The sequence below is a fragment of the Phyllostomus hastatus genome, unplaced genomic scaffold (genome assembly GCF_019186645.2).
Source record: "Phyllostomus hastatus isolate PE091 unplaced genomic scaffold, TTU_PhHast_1.1 phas_contig_181, whole genome shotgun sequence".
NCBI classification, from domain to species: domain Eukaryota; kingdom Metazoa; phylum Chordata; class Mammalia; order Chiroptera; family Phyllostomidae; genus Phyllostomus; species Phyllostomus hastatus.
In genome coordinates, this window is record NW_025333683.1 from 1 (window position 1) to 11,349 (window position 11,349).

Genomic DNA, 11,349 nt, shown 5'->3' on the forward strand with positions numbered 1-11,349 from the left:
GGGAGGGGGCACCAGGCTCAAGAGGATCCACAAAGGGGCTGGAAACACTCACATCATGAGGAATGGGTGAGTTTTGAGAACAATTGGCTTGAGTGGCATCTACTCCTCACGCACCCACTTCTTTATGGTTTTCAAGGAGCAGCTGACACCATCAGCCCATCACACAACAGCTCAGATAACACGAGTGGTGAGCAGGAGAATCCTCAGTTGTGGGGCTGGGTGCAGAGGGTCCTGTTTGTCAGGGTCAGACTAGTGTGCTGGTTGGGCATCCAGGATCTGGGGGATGACTTTGTCTGCTGCGACCTCTGTGACATCTTTGTCCACATTTCCTAGACTCCCACCCCCAAGACTACACAGTGGGGAATCTCATCCACATGGGCATGGCTCTGCTGGTCCTGGTGGTCCTCGGAGTCCTGCTGTTTCAGGCTCAAGACAGTGAGAGAATGGCCCAGGCTGCTGCCAAGACCTGAACACAGAGCTAAAGGAGCACTGGTCAGAGTAAGAACCTTGGAAATGAAGTCATGTCCCCACAAGGTTGTGGAAGATAATCTGGGATGTGCTGTGTGACCTATATGAATCTCACTGCATGTGGAGGACCCTTTAGTCATATGCAGGAGGAGAAGGTCTAGATACTTCTTCCATTAAATTCAGCCCATCCTTTCCCAACCACTGTTGAGTCATGTGACTGGTTCCTACCTTTTCCCATTTCAGTTAATTTAGCGTTGGTCCCACATGGCATGGTCACATCCACACCTCCCTGCACTTTCAGAAAACTTGTTCTTCTCTGTTTCTAATTACAGCTGCCTTGATGTTCATATGAAGTGCCCATCCACTCAGTTCACAGCATGCATTCTATTTTAATGAATCCATGAGCTGGCATCACAAACATTTAGCCCACAGAGATAAATCTCAAATGATGCCCTAGCACCCTCTCTGGACCCCGCGTGCCTTCACCTTTCCTCAGATGGCACCTGTGGACTTTCCCTAGGAACCTCCTCACTCTGAGTCAAGGCTATTGTATCCTTGGAAGGAAAGATATTTGCATTGCTTTTTTTGGAGAGGTAGAAGAGAGAGAGACATATATGGATGTGAGAGGAATGTGAATGTTAGAAATGAACATTGATTCATTGCTTCCCATATGTGCCTGGATAGGGGATGGAAATTGCAATCTAGGTATGTGCCCTGACTGGGAATGGAAACCACAAACTTCTGGTTATGGGACGATGCTCCAACCAACTCAACCACACCAGCCTGGGGTAAATCAAACCATTTTTATTTGAAGGGATCAGCTGAGTTGCACTGCTTGAGAACAACCCATTGTTAAAAACATAGTGAAGTGTACAGATAATGTGTTAGAGAATTGTACATTGAAACCTATATAATTTTATTACTGATTAACTGAATTCCACTTAATAAAACACTGGTTTTTTGGCATTTTCCCATTTCTGGTATGTATGTTTTCTTTGTGGCCAACTTGGAGGTACCTCTGTGAGGTTCTGATGCAGAGTTGGGAAGTGACTCACAACCTGACTTTCACAGCCTGTACAGGCCAGTGTGGGACACCAGTCACACCAGTCTGACAGCCCCAGAGTGCACCTAAGCTTCCTTCCCTTTTATGTGTAAAGATAATTCCTACTTTAGTGGTGTAACTAATTTTCCACAAAAGTAGAGACCACAGTCCTGACGCATCCAGGTGAGATGCCGAGGGGAAAATCCTACTATCCCTTGGGGGAGAGAACAGTGAGCAGATGGAATTCTAATGCATCACTTGTAGGAGTGCAAATTATAGTCACCAATTGAGTGGATACATTACACTTTCCTAGTTAGAGACACACAGCTCTACCTTTAAGTACCTGCCTTAGAGAACATGTGTACATGGGCACCATTCACAAGGACATTGATTAGGGTTCAGGTGCTACTGCTTTGATAATTTTCAGGGAAGTGTGAAGTGTGAGGCAACAGAGGCCACCCCTATGGAAAAGTCACAACAGAAAGCTTGGGTGGGCTTCCGAGTTGTGTGTGGTGCAGTCTCAGAGAGTCATTACAGTGTTAGGAAGAATGTTATCCAGGTAGATAGAGACTCAGGTATGTCACCTGCTTGCCAGCTGTGTGTAGCGAGGGTTCATCAAAGGAACCATATCTTGTGTCAGTACCTCTGTTGGCAGGAAGTTGCTCCCCTACCTCTTGCCCTGAGGTCAGGCAACTCAGTTCATGTTTCTGTGTCCCTGCTTTCTTTCAAGCTGCTGCCCCAGGGCTGGAGCTCAGAGGGAGTAAGTCTGAGTAAGTCTATGTGTGGGTCCTGTCAGTGGAACTGCCTGGGACTCCAGCCGTCCCCTGACTCAACAGCTCTCCCTCCTGACTCTTGTCTGCCACATGTGGCTGTGGGAGCAGCCCGTTTTGTGTCTCCTAGTCTCCATGTGGCTTCTTCTTTGCACCCTTAGCTGTGGGACTTCTGTTCAGCTAGAATGCAGGAAGTTCTGGATGATGTTTTTTCTGTAGTCCAGTAGTAATTCTGATGGGGTTGACAAATCTGCATGTAGCTTTTGTTTTGTTTTGTTATTCTGTGATTGTTCCTTTTACTTGTCCTTCAGATGCATCCATGTGGCATGTGACCTCTTTTCCCTCTTTTATGATAAGTTTTATTTCTCAATAAAGTTGACATAAAATATTATATAAGTGTCTGGGTCACAAGATAGACTTAAAATGTATTTTAAAATACTTTTTTGCCACTTTCCCTCACTCTTGCATCTCACTTTCTCCAGTTTGGTGTCATTGTTTTTCTAACTGAATTACATCACTTTCTATTCCTTTCACCAAGTGTGAAAATATGAAAATATCTAAAAACTTGCTTCTCTGGAAATGCCTTGTTTCAGGCTCATGTGCTTTATCAAGGAACTAGGAAACATTTTACCATTTCAATTAAAGTGGGTGATTCAACTCCTTGGAGAGAAAAACTTTTCTTGTGGTTAAGGCTCTCTTCCCAGAAATCTGTTCTCTCTCCTGGAGACACAGCCTCACAGGGTGGGGTTGGGAGGAGACACAGGTTCCCACTTAGGGACTCACCTGCCTGACACATTCATTTTGTCCCTTAAAGCTAATGGGGCTCAGTGCACAATCTTCACTAACAATCTGCTCCTGAAAGGTGTGTCCCCACTGTCGTCCTGTTGTCTTCTTTGTTATGAGGAAGTCTGGTCCCAGCGAGCTTGTCACCATGGTGATGTGCACTTCCTCTAGGAAATAATTTTAGGACTTTTTAGGATCTCAGGCCATTCCTCTATGATTTCATTTTTGAGTTGAAATTCACATTAAAATGAAATCAACCATGTAAAAATATTTTTTTATGTATTGATTTGAGGGGTGGGGCAGAAAGAGAGAAAAGGCCATCAGGTGTTGATCCATTTACTGAGGCATCCGCTGTTGCTCCCTGTGTGTGTCCTGACTGGGGACCAAGCCCACAACCTTGGATATTGGGATGATGTTCTAACCCACTGAATGACCCAGCTAGGGCCTCAAATGAACCATTTCTGATGCATAAAGTTGGGTGTAGGATATGTTCTTGTGTTTTTATTTGAGTTTCATTATCTTCATTAACCACAAAAAGTGAAGATATAGATTTCATTTTTATATACCTGCCCCCTAACACTAGATTGGTCTTTCTTCATCTCAGTAAAATGTTTGATTATTTATCTCTTGAGCTGTTACCAAATATCTCACTCACTTCTTTCTTTCTGACACCATAGATATGATGTCCACCCTCCTCACTATAGTCCCCAAGTATTTTCAGTCTCCACTTCTGGTCTCTCTGTGCTGCATTGTGGAAATTTCCTCTGTATTGTACTCCATTGTCATAAATAGCCTTTCAGCTCTGTCTCATCCTTGATAGGAAGAATTATTTTCATGTGTCCATCTATTGGGTTTTCTCATCTCTATGGTTTCTAAATCATTATGTTCACCTACATAAAACAATTCATATTGGCTCAGAATTTGAATCTTGCCTTTACTTTTCAGATATTTACACATGATCATCTTCCATTGGTCTCATATTTCTTACTCACTCTCTTTCATTGCATGTGACAGTCCCCATGTCAGCAGACGGTGTCCATAGCACTGTCTGTCACCATTAGGATTTCTCTACTTTCCACTCCTATAGGAAGTCTCTGCCCTCACACACCTGGTCTCCCTCAGATTCTCTGGGGCTGTCCTGGAAGCCACGCTGAGCAGGAACTGTGACTCCCTATGTCCTGCCACTCTCTCTCTCAGACTCAGCAATTACTCAGCCTCCTGCCCACCAGGGTGGTCCAATGGGAGCCTCACACGCACATGGGACAGACACCCATGGCTGACATACTGGACTCAGCCTGTTTCAGGACACATGGGGAGACTGCTTACTGCTGACCAATAACTTGGGTGAGTGGGCAGAGACATCCCAGAGCCTCTACTGAAACACGGGGCAGGGACCACATTTCCAGCCTTCACCTGCTCCCTGACCTTCTTCCTGTGAGGACCTGGGGTCCCTCTCTGTCCACTCAGGGGGGGATTCCCTTCCTATGACTCGTGGATAGTTCTGATTACTGGGCCCATTCAGTGTCAGTCTCTCTTCTCCACTCTGGTTTCCTCTCTATTTGGGAACATTTCTTTTTCCTTCATGTGTCTGTGCCTACATACTGTAGAGCTGTTGTGAGTAGCTGGGCTTGGTATTCAGAGCAGACAAGGTCTCGAGCGATCCAATAGTCTTGCCTTGGCCCTGGACATATTGATCCTCTCATGTTCCCATCCACTCACGTCTTCATCTCATCTGGAAATGGAAGTCTCCCTCCCATGAACCAGATCCACTGACTCACAACCACTGTGGGGACTGGGATTTGCAGCAGCATTATCCAGATGAGGAGACTGAGGCAGAGACAGGACATTACTAGTCAAAGACACATGGACATTGGATGATGAGTATTTAAGTAAACATCTGCTTTAAGTAAAAATCAGGACTGTAACCCAAATCAGTGTCTTCTAAAGCTTGAAGGCAGGACCACACATTGAGGAAGAGACTTGAACCAGGAAACAAGGGGCACTGAGGGGACGGGGATCACTCAGAGGCTTGTCCCCAGGAAGGTGGGTGGACTTTGTTGCTAAGAAGAAAAGAGAAGTGGGTGAGGGTGGCTGCGATACAAAGAAAGCCTCACTCTGGGGCCTGGGAAAGCAGTGTGCATCCTTCCCTCACTTCCCTGTGTCTGTCCTTTGTCCTCACTGTCACAGTGACACTCTCCTGAACTGCACAGTGAGGAGGAAACTGTCTCTGCTGATCTAAGCTCTGCAGGCACAAGGACCCCTGTCTTCCTGAAGCATCTCCAGGGCCTGGGTGACCACTTTCCATGGGGAGGACCCACAGTGAGGGGCTGTTATGTGGGTTAAGGGTGAAGGGATCTGGTGGTAGAGACTTTAACCTGAGAGGCTGTGCCCTGGGTCACCTCACCTGCAAGAGGTGTCTCAGGAGGCTGAGGGTCTATTTCTTCCTCCATCACAGGAATGAGAGCCAAACTCCTGCTGAGACACTGTCCCCTTCCTCAGGGGCTGTTGACGTGACAACCTCGTGACAGGGATGGCCAACCTCCCAGTCACCACACCCTGTGAGTTTGTCTACACCGAGGACGCTGTAGTCTCTTCCTTTTGCACAGCTGTGTTCAGACAGGAGACACCATGTCCCCCACCCTCATGGCCCTGCTCTGCCTTGGTGAGATGTGAGGGGGGAGAGGGGTCCTGCTCTGTCAGGACCCCAGGACTCAGGAAGCTCCTGGGGAGGACAGTTCTGCTCAGGATTCAGAACAAATCTCTGACAGGGACTCTCTTACAGGGCTGCGTGTGGGCCTGAGGACCCCTGTGCAGGCAGGTGAGTCTGTCCCCAGGGCTCCCAGGTGTCACTCCCCAATGGAGACAAGTCCTTGGAAAGTTGAGGATGAAGAACGTCAGTTCTGGGATCACAGATGGACATCAGAGATTTTTGGGGCTGAGAGCTGGGCACTGGGGGTAGGAAATGTTCTGACCAACCCCTCATTCCTTTCAGGGATCCTCCCCAAACCCACCCTCTGGGCTGAGCCAGGTTCTGTGATCCACTGGGGGAGCTCAGGAACTATTTGGTATCAGGGGATCCTGGAGGCTAAGGAGGACTGTCTGGATAGAGAGGATCTCAATGCACTGGGACAAACAGAAGCCAGTGGATCCCGGGGACAAGGCCAAGTTCTCCGTCACACAGATGAGAGAGCACACAGCAGGGAGATATGAGTGTTCCTATCTCAGCCCCACTGGCTGGTCAGAGCGCAGTGACCCCCTGGAGCTGGTGGTGACAGGTGAGGGGACAACCAAGGATCGCAGCCTCAGGCTCTGCCCTCAGGAAGGAGGATGCTCTCAGGGGTCTCCCCCCACAGCCCAGTCCTGGGGGACATGAGGGAGGTATGAGCCTTATTTAACAAGCTACCTCCTTCTCTGCTAGGATTCTACAGCAAACCCATCCTCTCAGCCTTGCCCAGCCCTTTTGTGACTTCAGGAGAGAGTGTGATTTCCAAGTGCCACTCAGAGGAGGGATTCGGCAAATTTGTTCTGACTAAGGAAGGAGAAGACAGGCTGTCCTGGACCCTGGACTCACAGCAACACTCCAGTGGGCAGTTCCAGGCCCTGTTCTCTATGGGCCATGTGACACCCACCCATAGGTGGACATTCAGATGCTATGGCTCTAACAGGAATAGACCCCAGGTGTGGTCACCACCCAGTGATGCCCTGGAGTTCCTGGTCTCAGGTGAGGAACTCCCATTCTGGTCCTATCCATGGATTGAGTCTCCAGAGAGTTTCCTGGGGCTCTTGATGTGAGGGGAGCCCCATGTGAGAGGTGGGGTGAGGGGAGTACAGGGGTTTCTGGGCCACAGAAAGAAAGACAGGGGGACCTGGGGGCCAGTCCAGGAGGGTCTATGGGAGGAGCAGCCTTGTCACTCCTGTCTGGTCCCTGCAAGTGGCTCAGGGAAGCCTTCCTTCCTGACCCAGCAGGGCCCCATTGTTGCCTCTGGACAGAACTTGACCCTCCAGTGTCTCTCTGACTTTGGCTATGACAGATTTGTTCTGTCCAAGGAAGGGGGACACAACCTGCCCCAGAACTCTGTCCTGCAGCTCCAGGCTGTGCTCTCTCAGGGTGACTTCCCCCTGGACACTGGGACCAGCTCCCATGAGAGCCAGTACATGTGCTATGGTGGACACAGCCTGTCCTCTGATTGGTCGGCCCCCAGTGACCCCCTGGACATCCTGGTGGCAGGTGAGGAGCCAGGGGGTTCAGTCAGGGATACAGTGTCTGCTCAGGCCCTCTGGGGGTCTTGGGTGGTGATTTCCAGGACCAGGGGTGTGGGGACCCCAGGGAGAGAAGGAGACAGCTCAGGGGATGGGAGCGGAGGGGGAGTCTCACAGAAAACAGAGACAGACAGAGAGGAGGGTCCTAAGAAAGGGGCCTGGTGACTCTCAGGTAAGAACTAGGTGGCAGCAGCCACTCACCCACGCCCCTCTCTCTAAGATGGCTCCTTGACAGACCCTTCCTCTCAGTGCATCCAGGCCCCACAGTGGCCTCAGGAGAGAAGGTGACCCTGCTATGTCAGTCACAGAGCCTGAGGGACACTTTCCTTCTGACCAAAGAGGGGGCAGCCGATCTCCTCCTGCGTCTGAGATCACAGTCTGGAGCTCAGCAACACCAGGCAGAGTTCTCCCTGGGCCCTGTGACCTCAGCCCAGGGGGGGACCTACAGGTGTTACAGTGCAAACCACAACAGCCCGTACCTGCTGTCACAGTCCAGTGAGCCCCTGGAGCTCCTGATTTCAGGTGAGACCCCTGGCACTGTTCTCTCTGTGCTCACTCAGCTCAGGGGCTTGTCCCTAGTAAAACTAGGGAAAAAATAAATGAGGAATGCCGGAGGCTCCACAGAGGGGGTCCAGCCCCTGAAGGATGGAGAGACACAGAGTCTCCCAACCCCGAGCCTCCTGTTCTGAATCTCAGCAGAGAGAAAGAGCAGGAGGGTGAGTGAGAGGTGTGAGAAATGACAAGAAATGTGATTAGACTGAGCAGAGAGGAGAGATCCCATCCCCCACTCACTTCCGGCATCTTCATCTGAGAGTTGGAGGCCCTGGGGTCCCAGCCCCCACTGGACCCTGTTCCAGAGAGAGCAGCTTCACCTCCCCTGGGGGTCCAGATCTGCAGGCCCCCGGGCTACCCTGGAGCCTCCAGCACTCACTGCTCACCTGAGAGTGAGGAGGGGCTGTGCCAGGATCAGGAGGAGCTGGGGGCTCCTACCCACACTGAGGGTCCCCTGTCTGCTGTGTGGTTCTGGGGGCCCTTGTCTGTTCCTGTTCTTTTCCGAGAACTTTCTGCACAGTGTGTCAGTATATAGAGTAACAGTGTAATTTATATTGTATAGAGTCAACTTTCAAATGTCTATAATGCTCTTCCTATTTTCCTAAAGAAGACTAAATTCAGACATTAGTTGCAGGGAATTGCTTCTCGTTACTACTAAGTTTTTGTATTACACACATTTCAAATGAGGTTTTAGTGAACTTCAGAAGCACTTTGATGGGTATTTGTAAAACTGAGTAAATTTCCACCCAAGTTTCAGAACTGCACATCTAATAATTTAATTTGTGTGTAAGCTGTTTGATTCCTCTTCACAGTCTAAATAGTATGTACACATAGGAAAGCTATTGCTTTGGGCATATTTATTTTATAACCAGTATAGCTTCCTAAAATTCTCTCCCTTCAGATTGTTTTTCAATTGATCTCACTGACATAATGAAAAAATTATAATAATGATGAGTGAAAGGTAAATTCACTTTTTCAGACAGTACACTGTTTGTCTGACTCCAGATTCCACATGATACAGTGGTCAAGTAAAATATTCCACAGCTTGACCTCTGAAAAACAGTTTCATTCATAGCCCAAATTATTTCAAGTCAAACTCATTAAGATGTTTGTATTTTACATTCAATTAACTATCAACCTTTATTTCAATATGTTTTCTGATTTCCTTAGAGGTTTATTAGGATTTCTTTTTTACCAACAGATACACGTCTCCTAAAAAGTATCTTGCTGTCTGATTTATAACTGCATGAGACACGTTACAAAGGCTTCTTGCTTTCAACCATTGGATATTAATGCAAATGAATAACATTTATTGTCCATGTGCATTTTCCAAATGTTGTGAGCTGATATTGAGCATTTTGCATGGACCTCTGGAATTAGAATAGAAGGGAATACGTTTTTACATCTTGTTTTCAATATCAAAATGGGGAAGCAGGTTCTCATAGTTGCCTAGTTTTGGTGCTTGCAAAAGACAATAATTTGGGGCAATTTCTCTGTTCCTGAAAGTGTGAATACCACAACTGTGGGCTTCCTTGGTTGGCAGGGTTGATAAGCAGTGCATGGAGGTTGTGTTTTGGGGTAAACATGACAGGATTAACCATCCATCCATGAAATCTTGCCAGAATTCCCAGAGTTTGTCTGATAGGAGAGAGAAGATGATTGGCCTGCCCCTTCTGGGCCCCTGACTTGACCTCCGACCCCATGTTCCAAGGCCCAAAGTCCCCATCCCCCTTCTCCTCTGCCCCCTCCCTACATCCCACAGAGGAGAAGTTATTCCCTATTGAAGACCAGACTAGAAACTTCTGGGGACCTGCCTCCTTATGACTTGCTCTGGGTCTTGAGTCTCAGACTGAGCACAGAACAATCAGCTCTAAATTATTCCTGAACTGAGATAATTTTTTCCCTAATCCTGAGCTTTTTTGCACAGCTCACTCTTGTCATGGCAGCTGGGAGCCAGAGCTGGATTCAGACCTCCCAGGGATGCTGACATCACAGGTAGGGGAGAACCTGGGGGGACATTTGGAGCTGCCTGATGATGCTGACCTCTGTCTCCACATTTTGCAGCCTCCCAACCCAAAGACTACCCAGTGGAGAATCTCTTCTACATGGGCACAGCTGTGCTGATCCTGGTGGTGGTGCTGTTTCAGGCTCGAGACAGTGAGAGAATGGCCCAGGCTGCAGCCAGGATGTGAACACAGAGGGGACAGGGAACCATTCAGAGTGGGAGAGCCGTGGAGCCCATCTGATGACCCAGGAGGTGGGGAAGGACAGTCTGACCATAGGTGGGAAACTGTCTGCTGATTTCTCCAGGAGAACAGACATGGCAGACGAGGTTTGGGGACAGGAAACGTGAGCCGTGTTCCTGTGGAGACACCACCCCCTTCCCACTGTGGGGCTGTTTCTCCTTATCCTCACTGCCTCTCCTTGACTGTCCTTCTGTTCTCACCCCTGTGACCTGAGAGGCCGCCCCACATGGCTGGTTTCGGTTCACATCTACACACCCCTTCATGCTGGATCCCACTTGGATAAATAAATCTGGTGTCTTCATAACCCACGACCTTTTTTAAACTATACAAACAAAGTACCAACATCTATCCCTGGTGAGTGAATGTCAACATTCTGCAGCTAAGTGACAGAAGCCAGAGAGAAAAGATCATGTTTTCTGTGACTGCGTTTGTACCAAGTGTCCAGGAGGAGGAAACCCACAGAGACAGGAGTCAGGTGGGCTTGTTGGGGGCTGATGCAGAAGAGAGATGGGAGACTGACAGCTTTGTGCTATATGGGTGCACTGTTAGACAAATTTCTTATTAAAACCAGACAAAATTGTGGTTCAGACACTGTGTATATTGGATTCTAGCGAATTCTATATTTGAAAATGCTCCACTGTATGTTCCATGAGTTTATGACATTAGAAAGAAATGTAACTAAAAGGAGATGGTTTCCTGTGGATTCTTATTACTTTTGAAGTGTCCCCACGTCCCCAGGGCTGTTTCGTGGGAGGCGGGACTCCCAGCAGGTCCAAGATGCCCTCAGTGTTCAGTGCTCAGGCTCAACCCCTGGTGGGAGTCCCACCCTCACTCCTGAGTGTGGTGAGTCCAGGATCCAGGATGAGCAGCATCCTTCCTGTCTCCCCTCAGTCTGGGCTCACCTACCATTCAACCAAGGATGCCCTGTAGCTCCTGATGCCCCCTGATGGCTAGAGGGCGATATATACACTGCGTCCAAGTAGCCCTTCCACCCACAAGTATCTCATGTCCGTGTCTTAATCAGGCCCAGAAATGACACAGATGGAACCTCTTCATGTCTCAGGCTCTGCTGATTCTCACAACACCTGTGAGACCTGAGCTTCCACCCTTGTCTGCAGTGAGGGAAAAGGGAGAGGAGCGGAGGTTTCTGGCTCAGAACTATGAATAATGTTTCCCTTTGTCTTAGATTAAAACCTGTGAATTGTATGCAACTGGTGCTTCTGCCCAG

General features: G+C 48.6%; 1 long non-coding RNA gene and 1 pseudogene across 1 annotated transcript; both read left to right on the top strand.

The window, feature by feature from the left end:
* Positions 1–17: 17 nt before the first annotated feature.
* Positions 18–1,438, top strand: LOC123815510. The gene is made up of 2 exons (XR_006785128.1): positions 18–498; positions 801–1,438. It is a non-coding gene; the product is annotated as an uncharacterized LOC123815510 (long non-coding RNA).
* A 4,005-nt stretch (positions 1,439–5,443) lies between these two features.
* LOC123815497 lies at positions 5,444–10,776 on the top strand (annotated as a pseudogene).
* Positions 10,777–11,349: the final 573 nt, after the last annotated feature.